Here is a 16,541-nt window from a genome sequence, read left to right on the forward strand (position 1 = left end):
TTCCTCGGTTATGTATTATGGTAAAATTATTATCGCTACATTTAAGGATACCTTCGAGAAACAGACACGTTAGGAAAAAACTGTAAACATCCATATTCATTGTTTAGGTACTTAAGTATATCTATTACCGATGTCTCGAGATATCAACTCTTTTTTAGAAAGTATTTTTAAGTCTAATATAATATTTCGTTACATAATAATTGGGTTAAGTCGGGGGTTTTGAATTATTTTATTCTTTTTCGATGATATTTTTACCGTCGTGGGTTTTTCCAAAATTTTTAATTTTGCTTAATTTTATTTCAGACTTTTTAGAGAGCATATACGAATTATAATCTATATAATGTGTAGGTAAGATCTCGCAAAACAATAAGTGTGATTCATCCTACCACATAATATTAAGTCCCTCTATAACACTCATCTGAGAACATGCACCAATCACCCACGAACTCATTCCTGAAATCCGCATTGAAAGCAGACAATACGTTTTAATTTTAATAATATTGCAATATAAACGTTTCACACTAATATAGCAGCGCCTCCTAGTGAGTTAATATCATAAGACTTATCTTAGACCATGCACCATTCAACTACGAACCCATTGCTGAAAACCGCATTGAAATTGGACAATTAGTTTTAATATTATTGCAATACTATTTTGCACTAATATTGTAGCACCCTCTAGAAAGACGTAATTTTTATATTATTTGGGAACATGCAATAAGCCACGTACACATTGCCGAAAACAGAATTTATTGTAATCGGACATTTCGTTTTGATTATATTGCAACATTGTTTTGCACTAATATTGTGGCACCCCCTAGTGAGTTACAGCCATAACACCTGTCTAAGAACATGAACTCATCAAACACAATCCCGTTATTGAAAACCGCCTCAAAATCGGATCATTAGTTTAAAAGATAGGTGGTAACATTACTTTGCACAAACGCACACACAAACATCTCTCACCCTAAACGCATATACCTGCTCCGTTCCGTCGTGGGTAATAAATGTAATTAAAATTATACTAACCGTAATTAACAACACTTTGCTTTACTTAATACATAACATACATAAACTGCCTATATACGTCCCACTGCTGGGCACAGGCCTCCCCTCAATCAACCGGAGGGGGTATGGAGCATACTCCACCACGCTGCTCCACTGCGGGTTGGTGGAGGTATTTTTACGGCTAATAGAAATAAATTCAAAAACAAAATTGTTTGGTGTCAGAAAAATGAAAATCAAATAAAGATGGACATAATAGCGAAGCGAAGGCAAGAAAAGGACTTTTGTAAATTTTGGAAATCGACCAAAAGTTTAGATCTTAAACCTACACACCCACTTAGTGTTAGCGGCACCCAGGATCCTAAGCAAATCGCTAATATGTTCGCAAGCCAATTTAATGAGAAAGCTGTGACTTTGAATGACAACGGGACGCACACACCTCTCTCGCCTCCACCTTGCAGTGCAGTGGGCAATGAAATTTATTTCACCCCTGATCAGGTGCTGACATGTGTGCGTAAAATGAAACGTGGGAAGTCGCCGGGCCACGACCACCTCAGTTTAGAACATGTATGGAATGCCGGTCCCATACTTTTTGAAAAAATGTCTGTTTTATTTAACGCGTGTCTGGCGCACTGTCACCTGCCTGGTGCTCTAATGAGGACTACAGTCGTGCCACTTGTAAAGAACAGGACCGGCGACGTCTCCAATTCATCTAACTACCGCCCCATATCGCTCGCCACTGTTTTTTCTAAAGTCTTGGAAAGGCTCTTATTACCTAACTTGTCATCAAATATACACCTGAACGATGCACAATTTGGTTTCCGTGCCGGTCATTCCACGGACATGGCTATATTCGCTCTAAAGAACACTGTCAAAAGCTATTTGCAACAGAAAACTACAGTTTATTCATGTTTTCTCGACTTAAGCAGAGCTTTTGACACTATAAATTACAATTTACTGTGGAACAAATTAAGAGCAACTGGTGTTGCAAAAAGCGTTACATGTCTGATGGAGTACTGGTACGCAAACCAAACCAACGTTGTGAGATGGGGTAATGTTGATTCTGAAAGCTACAAGCTAGAATGTGGGGTTAGACAGGGTGGGCTGACCTCGCCGATCCTGTTCAACTTATATGTCAACGCCCTTATAGAGGGGCTGAGCCACACCAAGGTCGGCTGTTACGTTAACGGTATGTTGATAAATAACTTAAGCTATGCGGACGATATGGTGTTGCTCAGCCCCTCTGTAAGGGGTCTGAGGCAGCTTATATCTGTCTGCGAAAAGTATGCCCTAGCCCATGGATTGAAGTACAACGTAAGGAAGACGGAAGTCATGGTGTTTAGGTATAACAAAAGCCCTGAGAACCCTCTTCCCGTCTATCTTTGCGGCACTCAACTTAGACTTGTATCTAAGTTTAAATACTTGGGTCATATTGTCACTGAGACCCTTGAAGACGATGACGACCTAGAGCGGCAGCGACGTGCGCTGGCCATGCGAAGCAACATGCTGGCGAGGAGGTTTGCTCGCTGCTCGAACGATGCGAAGGTTACCCTGTTCAAGGCGTACTGCCAGGCGTTCTACACCAGCCACCTATGGTACTCATTTACAAAGCACTCATATAACACCCTGAGAGTGCAATATAATAATGCTTTTAGAGGCATGATGCGATTACCGTGGCGGTGTAGCGCGTCTGGCATGTTTGCTGAGCATAGGGTCAACGATTTTTTCGCGGTACTAAGAAATCTGAGGGCCTCCTTCGAACAGAGAGCACGTGCATCCCCGAACAAGATAGTAGTATCTATATACTACGGCTTTTATATACATGACACGAATTTTAACAAGATTATTTATATGTGACATTATGTATATCCTGTTGACATGTTTAACCATTTAATTTATTTTATTGCATGGTATTTTATTTTATTTTGTTTTATTGTATTTTTTATTGTATTGAAATGTAATTTGTAATGCTATGGGACTAGTACCTGAAATAAACGATAAATAAATAAAAAATAAATAAAATAGCCGGGACCAACGGCTTAACGTGCCCTCCGAAGCACGGAATCATCTTACTTTTTCGGACAATCAGGTGATTCAAGCCTGAAAAGTCCTTACCAAACAAAGGATAGTCTCACAAAGTGATTTCGACAATGTCCCCATCGGGAATCGAACCCGGACCACAAGATCGTGAGCCTAACGCTCTAACCACTAGACCACGGAGGCTGTTTACTTAATACTACCTGATTATTGAGTGATGTGTTCAAGTTTATGAATTAAATGAGGATTAATTGGATGAATTTGATTCACTTGACCACACAATCCACGTGCCACTTATAGTCGATCTTCATTTTTCTTTAATCTTCGCCAATCACTTCGTATTATCTACAATTTATTGATTGTGATCTTCTCTGAAATCTGGCTCGAAGGACCATGAATATGCCTGATATGCCTTTTTACTGATTTTTAAGGGATTTAGGTAGCAATGAAACAGCACCGTGTTCGACGTAATTACGTGTAATCAATGGAACCGAAAAAAAAAAACGCCTGTCAGAAACAATTAACTAATAAAAACTATTGCAAATAAATTGCTATTATAAATTGAAGAGGCGTTTCGAATAATATTGACTCTAAACTCTAATATTGTGGCGCCCCCTAGTGAGTTACAGACATGACACCTGTCTAATAACATGAACTCATCAAACACAAACCCGTTATTGAAAACCGCATCAAAATCGGATTATTAGTTTAGAAGATAATTAATAACATTTCTTTGCACAAACGCACACACAAACATCTCTCACCCTAAACGCATATACCTGCTCCGTTCCGTCGTGGGTAATAAAACACTGATTGATGATAATACACTTCGATCAAGCACACAAACAACACAGTGCGGCGAGGTCAACCATATAACAGCGAATTTGTCGAATTAATCACCAGGACATGTCCTTTTACGCGAAATTTGAGTTTTATTTTTACCAGCGCGTGCGTGTTGACAAGGGATTTTTCGCCATCTTCTTTTTCTTTACTAGCGCCTCCAAGCGACGAAACGCGGAACTATTGCGTTATCTTCCTTCTCGTTCGCGCAGAGACGATAGGTATGTGCGGGAAAAGGATGGGAACAGGAAGTGGCGCGAACATACCAATCAAATTTCAAACATATAATAATTATGGCGCAACCAGGTAGAATTAGTGGATTGGACAGAGCTCACCGAAATGACGTTGGCAGATCCTTACTATCATACTCCAAACCATATTGATATGTTGCTAGGGGCTGAAATACACGGTCAAATCATTCTAGATGGTGTCAAGAAAGGTCCGCAAGGTACACCAGTAGCGCAACTAACAACCTTAGGTTGGATATTGTCTGGTGCGATCTCCACGTCAGTCAAGTCTCTCTCGACAAACAATGTGATGCATTGTCAAGGTGATGACAACGATCTGCTAAGAAAGTTCTGGGAACTTGAAGCGGACAAGGAAATGCCCAAAGAACGAATGTTTACTGTAGAAGAAGCGTGATGCGAAGAGATTTTCAGCAAGACCACGCAGAGAGACGATGACGGCAGGTACATAGTTCGACTCCCGTTCAAAACGGACTCGCCGCCAGAGGTGTCCCATTCGTAGAAGGTAGTGTAACGAAGCATTTCGGACCAACGAGCCTTGTAGCGACATCTTGTGGTTTCGGACGTTTACAACGTAATTTTATGATAACACCGATGGCGCTGCAGGGTTATCGATGGGCCCGAACATTTTAATAATTTTCTTTTTTTTTCTAAATTAATATTTAAATTATCTGCAACATTTATTCTAAATTATATTATATTTTTGGTTTAGTTTCGGATTAATTTGGATCAAACAAATCGATCGTTTGTTGTCAGTGAATCGATAACGAATCTATGGTTTGCTAGATTTTTTATTTTGGTTGGCAACATTGTTGGTTCGTGTGTCAGACTGACAGCTGGCTGAGCTGAGAGACAGGGTTTTGGAAAGTGGGGACGTCGCGAGAGCGCCGGAGACTCCACTGCCGTAACTATAATGTGGGCAAATTAAAAGCCACGAGATCAAGAGCCGATGTCTCAATTTAAATAAACAACTTAACCGAGATGCAACATCACTGAAATCCCATCGCCTAAGGTCCAGTGGGTGGGTTTAGGTTTCATCCGAGCGATGCCCAACTATCCCGGATGAACCTGTAAGTTATTTTCTTTGTTTTACACTCGTGAGTTGCCTTGCCACGCTGTTAGCTGAACCACATGCTAATCATTGCCATTCCTTGTTGCAGATGGGGTCTTTAAAGTTTTGTTTAATTTTTAAACGTTTTAATGTTCTTAACGTTTTTGCAAGTTTTTAACGTCTAACGTTTTTGCTAGTTTAATGTAAGAAGAAGTTTATGATTGGATCAGATGACTTCAACAATGTTTTGTGAATGAAAATTCCTACTGTTTTCTTCTGCGTTTGCGAGTTATTTCAAGCTTCATTTCGGCGGAGCTTGCCTTGGTTGTTTGCACGTCGAAGCTTTCCTTTGTGCGGCGCGCATGTGGATGTGCCGCGCCTCTCCTTTTGTCAACACTCCGGATAAGGCCCGGTGAAGGACTGCGAGGTTGACCGGTGAACGTGCAGCCCGCCAGCTGCGTAACAATTGGCCCGCTGTGCCGCCATCGTCCAGCACGCCCAGGCCTGAGCCGGCCTCAACGAATCACCTGTACGGTATACCGGGACGCCTCAGGTAGGCCTGATAGTCGGTGGTCCTCGAGTAAGTGAGGTGCCTACAGGTGTACGGACAGTGTTTTTAAACATAGTGATATCCCATGGTTGTAACGGAGTGACAATAACCTGACGGACCAAAGCGCGACCTGTCTCCCTCCATAGAGTTTTTACCGACCTATAGTTAATTAAATTTGTATATTTAAAATTATACATTGTACAAATTCAAAGGGAGTTTTCTTTGTCTCATGCTCACCGGTCTATAACATCTAGCTGTGCCCTTTAGGTAAACACCACTTTATAAAGGAGAATGGGCGAATCTGGTCCAAGAACCTCCACTGATAAGACTTATATGTAATGAAAGCTTATGCTTTCTCTATGATTATGGCAAAGTTCTATCAGATTCTGTCCCGGGGTTCTTTTTTTACGGCCATGTTTGTCCTGGCTAAAAATGTGATAAAATACAGTGGGAGCTAAAATCGGCTCAAGATTTGTTGCTGGATAACTAAGTCTACATAAATAATTATGTATCATATTGTAAATCCCATACATTTTTATTGTATTGTATTTATTTGAGTATTTTTCTAATTTGATTTAGTTTTAACTTAATTTAATTTTACCATATATCGCGTATATATTTACCATAATTCCGCTGCTAAAAGTACCTACGAAATATAAATTACAGTAATTAAACTTTGTATCTTTCTTAATATCCTTATATCGGATTCAGTACCAAATATTACATAGAAATAATAAAATGTTAATAAAATATATAACATAGTCAAATTAAAAACCTACACTACAATACGTCAAAATACACACACACATATATACATATAAAAACCATATCAGGCGTCAAGAAGCCCTCCGGAAAGCGAACCCCGCCCGAACGTACCCATTATGCTTGCAGCGTTGCCTCTCTGGACCGCAAGTGAAATACGCTGCGCGAGGAAAAAGCCAGCTCGAGGGTCTCCGCCTCCAATCCTTATACGGCGACCAACATCACGCACCAAAGCTATGGCCTCAACGCCCCAAGGTCCCGCTGTCTCCAACGCAAATGGCACGAACTCATACGCTGATTCCAAATTGGCATACTTATTGTGCTTCCTGAGCGCCGCCGCTTCAGCCGCCGAACCGGCAGACTGTTGCGTAGCGCCCCGGTGACAAAGCGAGTATGTGCTAACACATGTCGCGTCCCAAATGAGACACCGACCCCTCTGCCACGGAATCAGCGTAAAGCCATCCGGTTTTTTGCCATCTGCCCTAGACAGCCCGGGAGGTGTAACGAAGCATTTCGGACCAACGAGCCTTGTAGCGACATCTTGTGGTTTCTGACGATATAACGTTGTTTTTATATTTTACCCGCAGGAAATCACAGATGGCGCTGCAGGGTTATCGATGGGCCCGAATATTTTTAATTATTTTATTTTCTTCAAAATTTGGTATATTAAATTATCTGCAACATTTATTTAAAGATTTAGTTTTGTTTTAGTTTTGGATTAGTTTTGATCAAACAAGTCGATCGATTGTTGTCGTTGATTCGGCGAATTTATGGTTTGGTAGATTTTTTCTAGTTTGGCAACTTTGTTCGTGGTTCTTGTGTCAGACTGACAGCTGGCTGAGCTGAGAGACAGGTTATGGAAAGTGGGGACGTCGCGAGAGCGCCGGAGACTCCACTGCCGTAACAATAATGTGGGCAAATTAAAAGCCACGATTTATCGGCGACATCAAGAGCCGATGTCTCGATTTAAATAAACAACTTAACCGAGATGGTGAGTCCTCGCAATTCTTCGTGCATATTTTTGCACCAACTTTGTGATAACCTCGAGGTCCTTGTTTTCAGCAACATCACTGAAATCCCATCGCCTAAGGTCCAGTGGGTGGGATTAGGTTTCATCCGAGCGATGCCCAACTATCCCGGATGAACCTGTAAGTTATTTTCTTTGTTTTACACTCGTGAGTTGCCTTGCCACGCTGTCAGCTGAACCACATGCTAATCATTGCCATTCCTTGTTGCAGATGGGGTTTTCTTTAAAGTTTAAACGTTTTAAAGTTTTTTTTTTCTTTAAGTTTTGAACGTTTTAATTTTCTAACGTTTTGCAAGTCTTAATGTAAGAAGAAGTTTATAATTGGATCAGATGTTTTGTGAATGAAGATTCCTACTGTTTTCTTCTGCATTTGAGAGTTATTTCAAGCTTCATTTCGGCGGAGCTTGCCTTGGTTGTTTGCACGTCGAAGCTTTCCTTTGTGCGGCGCGCATGTGGATGTGCCGCGCCTCTCCTTTTGCCAACACTCCGGATAAGGCTCGGTGAAGGACTGCGAGGTTGACCGGTGGACGTGCAGCCCGCCAGCTGCGGAACAGTAGGCCCGCTGCGCCGCCATCGTCCAGCACGCCCTGGCCTGAGCCGGCCTCAACTCATCACCTGTACGGTATTCCAGAACGCCTCAGGTAGGCCTGATAGTCGGAGGTCCTCGAGTAAGTGAGGTGCCTACAAGGAGGACGGAAAGATATTTTAAACATAGTGCTATCTTATGGTCATGTTACAGAGACATATTTTACCTAACGGCCCACTTCTCTGTATTGAATGAAGTCCATTCTATTGGAATTTAAAAATCTCCGTTTCAGTGGCGCCCTTCTTGGTGAAGTTGTCGCTCTGTACAACCATTTTAGAATATAAGTGGTGTTGGCATAAACTTTAAGAATTTATTATTTGTGAAAACAGTGTATTTTTTATTAAAAAAAGTGATGGGATTTTGTGTGAATTGTTTGTGTTTATGTTGCATCTTAGGTTAAGTTGTGTTTTGTCTTAGCATAAGTAAGGTTCTAGGCCTCCTACAGAGACCTAACCTAAATACTTATTTTATTGCAATAAGTTTAACCCAATTCAAGGGCTTATTGTCAATTTTTAAAACTACATTTGTGTTTTCATTTTATTTAACCATTTAGTATTAATTACAGGTTAAAAACAATTATTAACATAATTTGATGCTAGCTAGCAAATAATTTTTATCAGTATTGAGCTTTTTTGTAACAATTTGGACAAATAATATCCACATAGTACCTACTGCATTTTGAGATTTCCCAACAATTGAATTTTGAAAACATTAGAATTAAAAAACAAACAATTTCACTATTTAAAAACAATAATAAATTACTTTCTGGTTTTTTTAATTACATTTATAACAGGACATTGGTTTGTAATTGGAATTTTGTGACTTAGTTTCATCATCATACTTACTGACAGTTGTGCCGCTGCTTGGCAAACATTTTGCTTATTTGTTTTTTGGAAATAATTTTATAGAACTGTCTGTCAATAACAATTTTATTGAGAAATATTTAGTAGTCAACTTGCTTTACAATCTTTATATATTCACAACATTACAACTTGACAATAACAATTAAAAGTAAACATAACCTTCAACAAACAAAAAAATTAAATAAAAACACTGTTGTTTCTTTTATTATTTTGAAAGTTAATTACAGGAATAAACTAAGAATTGATGTTGTGTGATAATAACAGTTATTTGGTCTATATTTAATGAAAATATTGTACATATTCTAGAAAATAAGTTTTGGAGGCAGACGGGTACATTTTGATATAAATTTACTTAGTTAACTTCAGAACTCTTTTCAAACTTGAAATTATAACTAAGACACAACCATGGATATCCAAACTGTTTGTTTACAATCACTGCTCCGTGATGAGTTGGTTTATGGAGTGAGTATTCGTGCTGAAGCACCAGCTGATACTGTTCTCAAAATGAAGAAACAGCTTAGGGAGTTGATCACAGGTATCTCTCCGGATGAAATACTGGACGATGAGCGGAAGCCACAGGCCGAATTCCCAATTATCACCGAAAAGCTGAAGGAGCTGCAGGCAAAACTTGATTTAGCAGTGAAGTCTAGGGACCGTCATCACCTTATGCGTGCTAGGGCATTGTATAATCATCTTCATCGCCGTCTTGAGTGTGTAGTATGCACGGAGTCTGTCGATAGGGACATCCAATCGAAGCAGATTGGGAATCTTAAAGCTTGCGGTCACTCATTGGAGAATTTTTCCTTTTCATGGTTAGCATTCAATAACATTTAGAAAAAATTTTGGGGTTACTTGTGTCATTAGGACCTATTAACATCCTATTTATAACAAACACATTTTTTTTTATGTAGTTAAAGACTATTAATTAGTCTTTTGATTTTAAAATAACTAGGTACATTTACCAATAGATGTTTTATGTTTGTTTATGTTAAATGTTTTTTTTAGTGTGTTTATGGTGCGCTGATAAGGCCCATACACACTGGCGTCTGCAACGCAGCGTTTTTATGAACGCTCAACTTAGCGTTTTTATGTTTTTTTGTTTAGGCGGTTATAGCCAACTATTTGATATAGTTTATTCATGTTGCTCGTGACAACATTTTTTAGGCTTTATAGTAGCCATTTATTAGAAATTCATTAAAATAGGAAACCTCATTAGGTTGACTATTTTTTTTTTTTTTTGTTTTCGACGGAGCGGGTAGTGACTCCTTAAATAAGCCTCTAGCAACTGTTGTTTTGTTTTTTGTCTTTAGAATTGGGGTATCGAGTGACACTATGAGAGTCGTCAGCTCATCAGGGGTATGAATGTGGGTAACACCCAGTGAAATGGATACTGGGTGCTACTTTATGAAAGAAGTGAAAGGTGATCAATGAATGGTGAAGAATAACAGGTCGGGGTAATTGTTGTGCTTAGGGTTGTGCTGTGTAGATGTTGATGTGCTTCGTTACGTTTTTTTATGAATTGTTTTGTCGTCTCGTCTTTAGAGACAGTTTTTTTTTAGACTGGTTGTGCGCTCCAGGCTCTATGGCTGAGGGCAGCCGTGTTTCTCACCCAGTTCGAAACCTCTCGTGGGTAGGGGGGTATTGTAACGAAGCATTTCGGACCAACGAGCCTTGTAGCGACATCTTGTGGTTTCTGACGATATAACGTTGTTTTTATATTTTACCCGCAGGAAATCACAGATGGCGCTGCAGGGTTATCGATGGGCCCGAATATTTTTAATTATTTTATTTTCTTCAAAATTTGGTATATTAAATTATCTGCAACATTTATTTAAAGATTTAGTTTTGTTTTAGTTTTGGATTAGTTTTGATCAAACAAGTCGATCGATTGTTGTCGTTGATTCGGCGAATTTATGGTTTGGTAGATTTTTTCTAGTTTGGCAACTTTGTTCGTGGTTCTTGTGTCAGACTGACAGCTGGCTGAGCTGAGAGACAGGTTATGGAAAGTGGGGACGTCGCGAGAGCGCCGGAGACTCCACTGCCGTAACAATAATGTGGGCAAATTAAAAGCCACGATTTATCGGCGACATCAAGAGCCGATGTCTCGATTTAAATAAACAACTTAACCGAGATGGTGAGTCCTCGCAATTCTTCGTGCATATTTTTGCACCAACTTTGTGATAACCTCGAGGTCCTTGTTTTCAGCAACATCACTGAAATCCCATCGCCTAAGGTCCAGTGGGTGGGATTAGGTTTCATCCGAGCGATGCCCAACTATCCCGGATGAACCTGTAAGTTATTTTCTTTGTTTTACACTCGTGAGTTGCCTTGCCACGCTGTCAGCTGAACCACATGCTAATCATTGCCATTCCTTGTTGCAGATGGGGTTTTCTTTAAAGTTTAAACGTTTTAAAGTTTTTTTTTTCTTTAAGTTTTGAACGTTTTAATTTTCTAACGTTTTGCAAGTCTTAATGTAAGAAGAAGTTTATAATTGGATCAGATGTTTTGTGAATGAAGATTCCTACTGTTTTCTTCTGCATTTGAGAGTTATTTCAAGCTTCATTTCGGCGGAGCTTGCCTTGGTTGTTTGCACGTCGAAGCTTTCCTTTGTGCGGCGCGCATGTGGATGTGCCGCGCCTCTCCTTTTGCCAACACTCCGGATAAGGCTCGGTGAAGGACTGCGAGGTTGACCGGTGGACGTGCAGCCCGCCAGCTGCGGAACAGTAGGCCCGCTGCGCCGCCATCGTCCAGCACGCCCTGGCCTGAGCCGGCCTCAACTCATCACCTGTACGGTATTCCAGAACGCCTCAGGTAGGCCTGATAGTCGGAGGTCCTCGAGTAAGTGAGGTGCCTACAGGTGTACGGACAGTGTTTTTAAACATAGTGTTATCCCATGGTTGTTACGGAGTGACAATTAACCTGACGGACCAAAGCGCGACCTGTCTCCCTCCATAGGGTTTTTGACCTACCTATGGTTAATGAAATTTGTAGATTTAAAAAATATACATTGTACAAATTCAAGGGAGTTTTCTTTGTCTCATGCTCACCGGTCTATAACATCTAGCTGTGCCCTTCAGGTAAACACCACTTTATAAATTTCTGAAACATATCGATATCAGTATTTCTATAACACCTTTTCCATTCACCTACCTTTTTATATAGGTAGTCAAAAATCTTTTGTTTCAGAGGCTCCAGGACACACGGGACTCCGGCAGAAATAAAAGCACGGCGGATGATGTCGTTCACCGCATGATGGCGAGGTCGACGGCCGGCGCACCGCATGCAGCTCAAAGCATGGTAACCATCTGCTTCCACCCTGGCACCGCACACACACGTATGAGGCTCGCAAACAGGGCATCCGAGACGCAACGCTGCAGCTATCCTGAGCGAGTCGTCGTCCAAAAGCGTGCCCACGTGCGGGGACGGGAAAGCCTGGAGCCAACAGCCTGATTCAGGTCTTGCCGCCGCACGAAGCCGGGCCGCTTCCAACCCCGACGCCTCGTCGATGAGATCTGCCACCGAACGGGAAGACACTATTTCGTCCCAGTCTCTTTGACGTTCTGGATGGAGCGGCTGGGTGCCACCTGGGCATAAAATCGACCAAATATCCATGGCCTCTACTGCGTACGGGATACAGAGCCCATCACCATAAGAAGGTAAAATACGAGTGACGAGCTCCATGACCCCATGCGAGGAGGCCAAGAAGGCAATTGTGGCTTTAAAGAGGCTTTAAATTCTACGGTGCTGTTGTTTGCAGATGACATAAAGTTAGTCAAATCCATCAGCAGTGATGGTGACCTTATAGCTCTCCAGAACGATCTGGACAGGGTGTATGAATGGAGTATCGCAAATAAACTATACTTCAATGCAGCGAAGTGTGAGGTGATGGGCTTCACACGATCTCCGCACATACGCGAATTTATATTCAGTTTGGGAAGCGATGCTATAACCAGGGTGGCATGTGCGCGTGACTTGGGAGTGATTTTCGACCGAAGGCTCACTTTCAGAGGGCATATTGAGGCGGTCACAGTTGCAGCATATCGTCGTCTTGGGTTTGTCCTCAGGAATGCCTCCCCTCTTTCAGACGAAGCTGCCTGTACGCTCTATGTGTCTCTCGTGCGCAGCATACTGGAGACTAGCTCTGTAGTATGGATTCCGTGGGAAAAAAAGTACAACCTCTTATTGGAGCAGGTCCAGAAGCGCTTCCTACGGCATTTGTACAAGAGGCGGTACGGGTATTATCCGTACATGTATCCAACGCTCTTCCTGCAGGGTATTCTGGGTTTCGACTCTCTGCAGTTACGGAGATACCTCGCGCTTATCAAATTTGTTTTAAGTATAATCCGCGGAAAAGCCGATAGTGCCTACCTGGTGGAGCGTTTGGTGCGTGTGTTCGTGCCGGTGTGGCGGGGATATCCACCGCGCCGCGCGCCTCCGCTGCTGCTGCAGCCAGCTGCGCGTACGCGCGCGCATCAGAACACGCCGGTACCGCGTGCCTGTACTCTCCTCAACTCTGTTCTTGCGTCCGCACCACATTGCGACTTGTTTGGAAGTGCGATTGTATGTTTGTTGAGTGAATGTGTAAAAGTATTTGAACCTTTGATGCCTGTTAGTACTGTCCAATAATATATAATAATATAAATATTAATGTGTAGTAGTTTTAAGTTCTTGTGATATGAATATTGTTTGTAACGCAATGGATATATATCTGTAATGTTGCAAATGTAGTGTAATATTAAATAAATAAATAAATAAATAAATAAATTGGACCTGATTCCTGCAAGCGGCGCACACCCAGCCCGCCGTGTCTAATAGGCAAACTAGCCTGGCGCCATTGGGCCTCATTTAGGGCCACGTTCAGTGTCTCCTCCAGAACCTGCCTTAACGCGCCATCAAAACCAGCTACCTCAGCCGGGAATCGCCATGTAGGAGCTGTTCTGATGACGTACGTCAATTTTGGCATGGCCAAGCAGCTACGAAGGAGGGTTAAAGAGACGTGTGCGGGCAGATGTTTTAAGTGTTCCGCTAGTGAATTTTTTGAGGACGTTTCTGTTTTTGAGGACAAACAATCAGGCACCCCTTCCGGGAAAACAGGCGCGCCCAGTAAGCTCAAAGATGCCTCATCGACGATCCTGAGCCCGGGAATTAGGGACTGAAATCTTTGATACGAGTCTAATGCCTCCAGGCTGCAGTGAAAAAACTCACACTTGGAGGCATTTACCTCAAGGCCCAGCTTCCTTAGCGCCGGGAACAGTTTCCGGACATCCCTTTCCACAGTATCCGGACTACCTCCTATAGTGCCGTCATCCAGGTACCACACGTTCAAAGGAGCCTCCAGAGAAGATATAGTTCTATGAATAGCCAGGCTAAAAATCAGTGGGCCAAGAGGATCTCCTTGCTGTGCCCCTATCTGTGATTTGATATCCTGGCCATTAAAGATAAGGTTACTTGACGTGGAGTAACATTGATGTAAGAAAGGAAAAATTTCTGGCGCTAGGTTCCTAACCTCGTCCAACAACACATCCCTTTCAATGCTGTTGAAGGCATTCCGAACATCAAATTTGATGATTACGTCGTTGCTTCCGTCAGTCATGGCAAAAATCCTAGCCGCGTGGATTGCCGCCTCACACCCAAGGGGAGTGCCAAAACCTACTTGATAAGGAAGCAAATACTCAGCCATATCTGCCCTAACAGCCCGGCAGCACAGTTTGGCAACTAAACGGCGGATAGTATTCCCCACTGCAATGGGCCTTATACCCCCGTCCTTTTTAGAAAGAGCGCACAAGGAGCCGCCATACAGAAAAGGACAGACTTCCCTATTAAGTTGTCCCCTCAAAAGGAAATTACACAGGCGTGTTAGAGTTAGAACCATATTGTATATCATTTTAAAGAGGATCTTTTCCAGAATCCGAAACAAAATAAAACAAAAAAAGTCTTTATGTAAGCGAATTATAGTCAATTTGCATCTGCAGCGCCATTGTTTCTCGGTAGCTAAGTTCAAGTTTCATGCCTTTTACCCCTTCCAAAAGTATCTTACCGATTTTTTTTATATTGCTTCCGGAATTTGATCTGAGTGATAATAACAAGAAAAATTAATAGACACCTCTCCGATAGAGACCGCCTAAGCTATTGCCTATTGCAAGAAATCGTCATCATTAGCAAGTCATTACGGTATTGCATATTATAAGCTTATCAGCAACTTGGAACTTGGTCCAAGAACCTCCACTGGTGAGACTTGCATGTAATGATAGCTTATACTTGTCCTATGATTCTGGCAAAGTTCTATCAAACTCTGTCCTAGGGTTTTTTTACGGCCATGTTTGTCCTGAGTGTACAGTAGTGGACTGCAAAATCACCTCAGGATTTGTTGTCGAAAAACTAATGAAACTTGAACTTAGCTACCGAGAAACAATGGCGCTGCAGATGCAAATTGACTATAATTCGATTACAAAAAGATTTTTTTTTGTTTTTTTTTTATGTTTCGGATTTTGGAAAAGATCCTCTTTAAAATGATATACAATATGATACATAATTATTTATGTAGACTTAGTTATCCAGCAACAAATCTTGAGTCGATTTTAGCTCCCACTGTATTTTATCACATTTTTAGCCAGGACAAACATGGCCGTAAAAAAAGAACCCCGGGACAGAATCTGATAGAACTTTGCCAGAATCATAGGGAAAGCATGAGCTTTCATTACATATAAGTCTCATCAGTGGAGGTTCTTGGACCAAGTTTCATACAAAAGTGCCCATTGTCATTTCTGAAACATATCTGTAGTTTCTTAACAACCTTTCTATTTTTCACTACCTTCCTAATGGCCGATATTGACTCATCTCTTAAATTTCTCCCTCTATTCCAGTACATTTCCGGGCCCTTGGAAACAGGCGTATATAATTCCGCTCCCTAAAACTAGTAACCCGTCGTCCTACTCTCACTATAGACCTATTTCTATCCTGCCTTTCCTTTCAAAAGTTTTAGAACGTTTAGTGCACCATCAACTTTCTTGTTTTTTATCCAGTAATACCCTGTTAAACCCTTTTCAGTCGGGTTTCCGCCCAGGGCACAGCACTGTTACGGCACTCATAAAAGTCACGGACGACATTAGATATGGTATGGAAAACCAGGAGATTACACTGCTTACTTTACTAGACTTCAGCAATGCTTTCAATACCGTCGATTTTGATATTCTCCTTGCTTTGCTGAGGACGGTAAACGTGGGCTACCCTGTGGTCGAATGGTTCCGTAGTTATCTGTCTGATCGTCGTCAGCGCGTTCGTGTTGATGATAGATTTTCCGATTGGTGTGACGTTACTGCTGGTGTGCCCCAGGGCGGTGTTCTTTCTCCTCTTCTTTTCTCCGTTTTCATAAATTCCATAACCTCTTCACTTTCCTCTTCCTTTCATCTTTATGCGGATGATTTACAACTGTACACTAGGGCACCCACTAGCGACTTCTCGCAGGATATAAGCTTGATGAATTCCGACTTGGCAAAAATTTCATCATGGTCTGCCGCTTATGGACTTAATGTTAACCCTAGCAAATCGCAAGTTACTGTTATGGGGGGTACCCGG

The 16,541-nt window shown here is 41.6% G+C and overlaps 1 long non-coding RNA gene across 1 annotated transcript; it reads left to right on the plus strand.

The window, feature by feature from the left end:
* The first annotated feature begins 6,994 nt into the window (after positions 1-6,994).
* On the plus strand, positions 6,995-11,987 carry LOC126381433 (uncharacterized). The gene is made up of 2 exons (XR_007568817.1): positions 6,995-7,733; positions 11,382-11,987. It is a non-coding gene; the product is annotated as an uncharacterized LOC126381433 (long non-coding RNA).
* Positions 11,988-16,541: the final 4,554 nt, after the last annotated feature.

The sequence above is a fragment of the Pectinophora gossypiella genome, unplaced genomic scaffold (genome assembly GCF_024362695.1).
Source record: "Pectinophora gossypiella unplaced genomic scaffold, ilPecGoss1.1 Pgos_52, whole genome shotgun sequence".
In the NCBI taxonomy this organism is placed as follows: domain Eukaryota; kingdom Metazoa; phylum Arthropoda; class Insecta; order Lepidoptera; family Gelechiidae; genus Pectinophora; species Pectinophora gossypiella.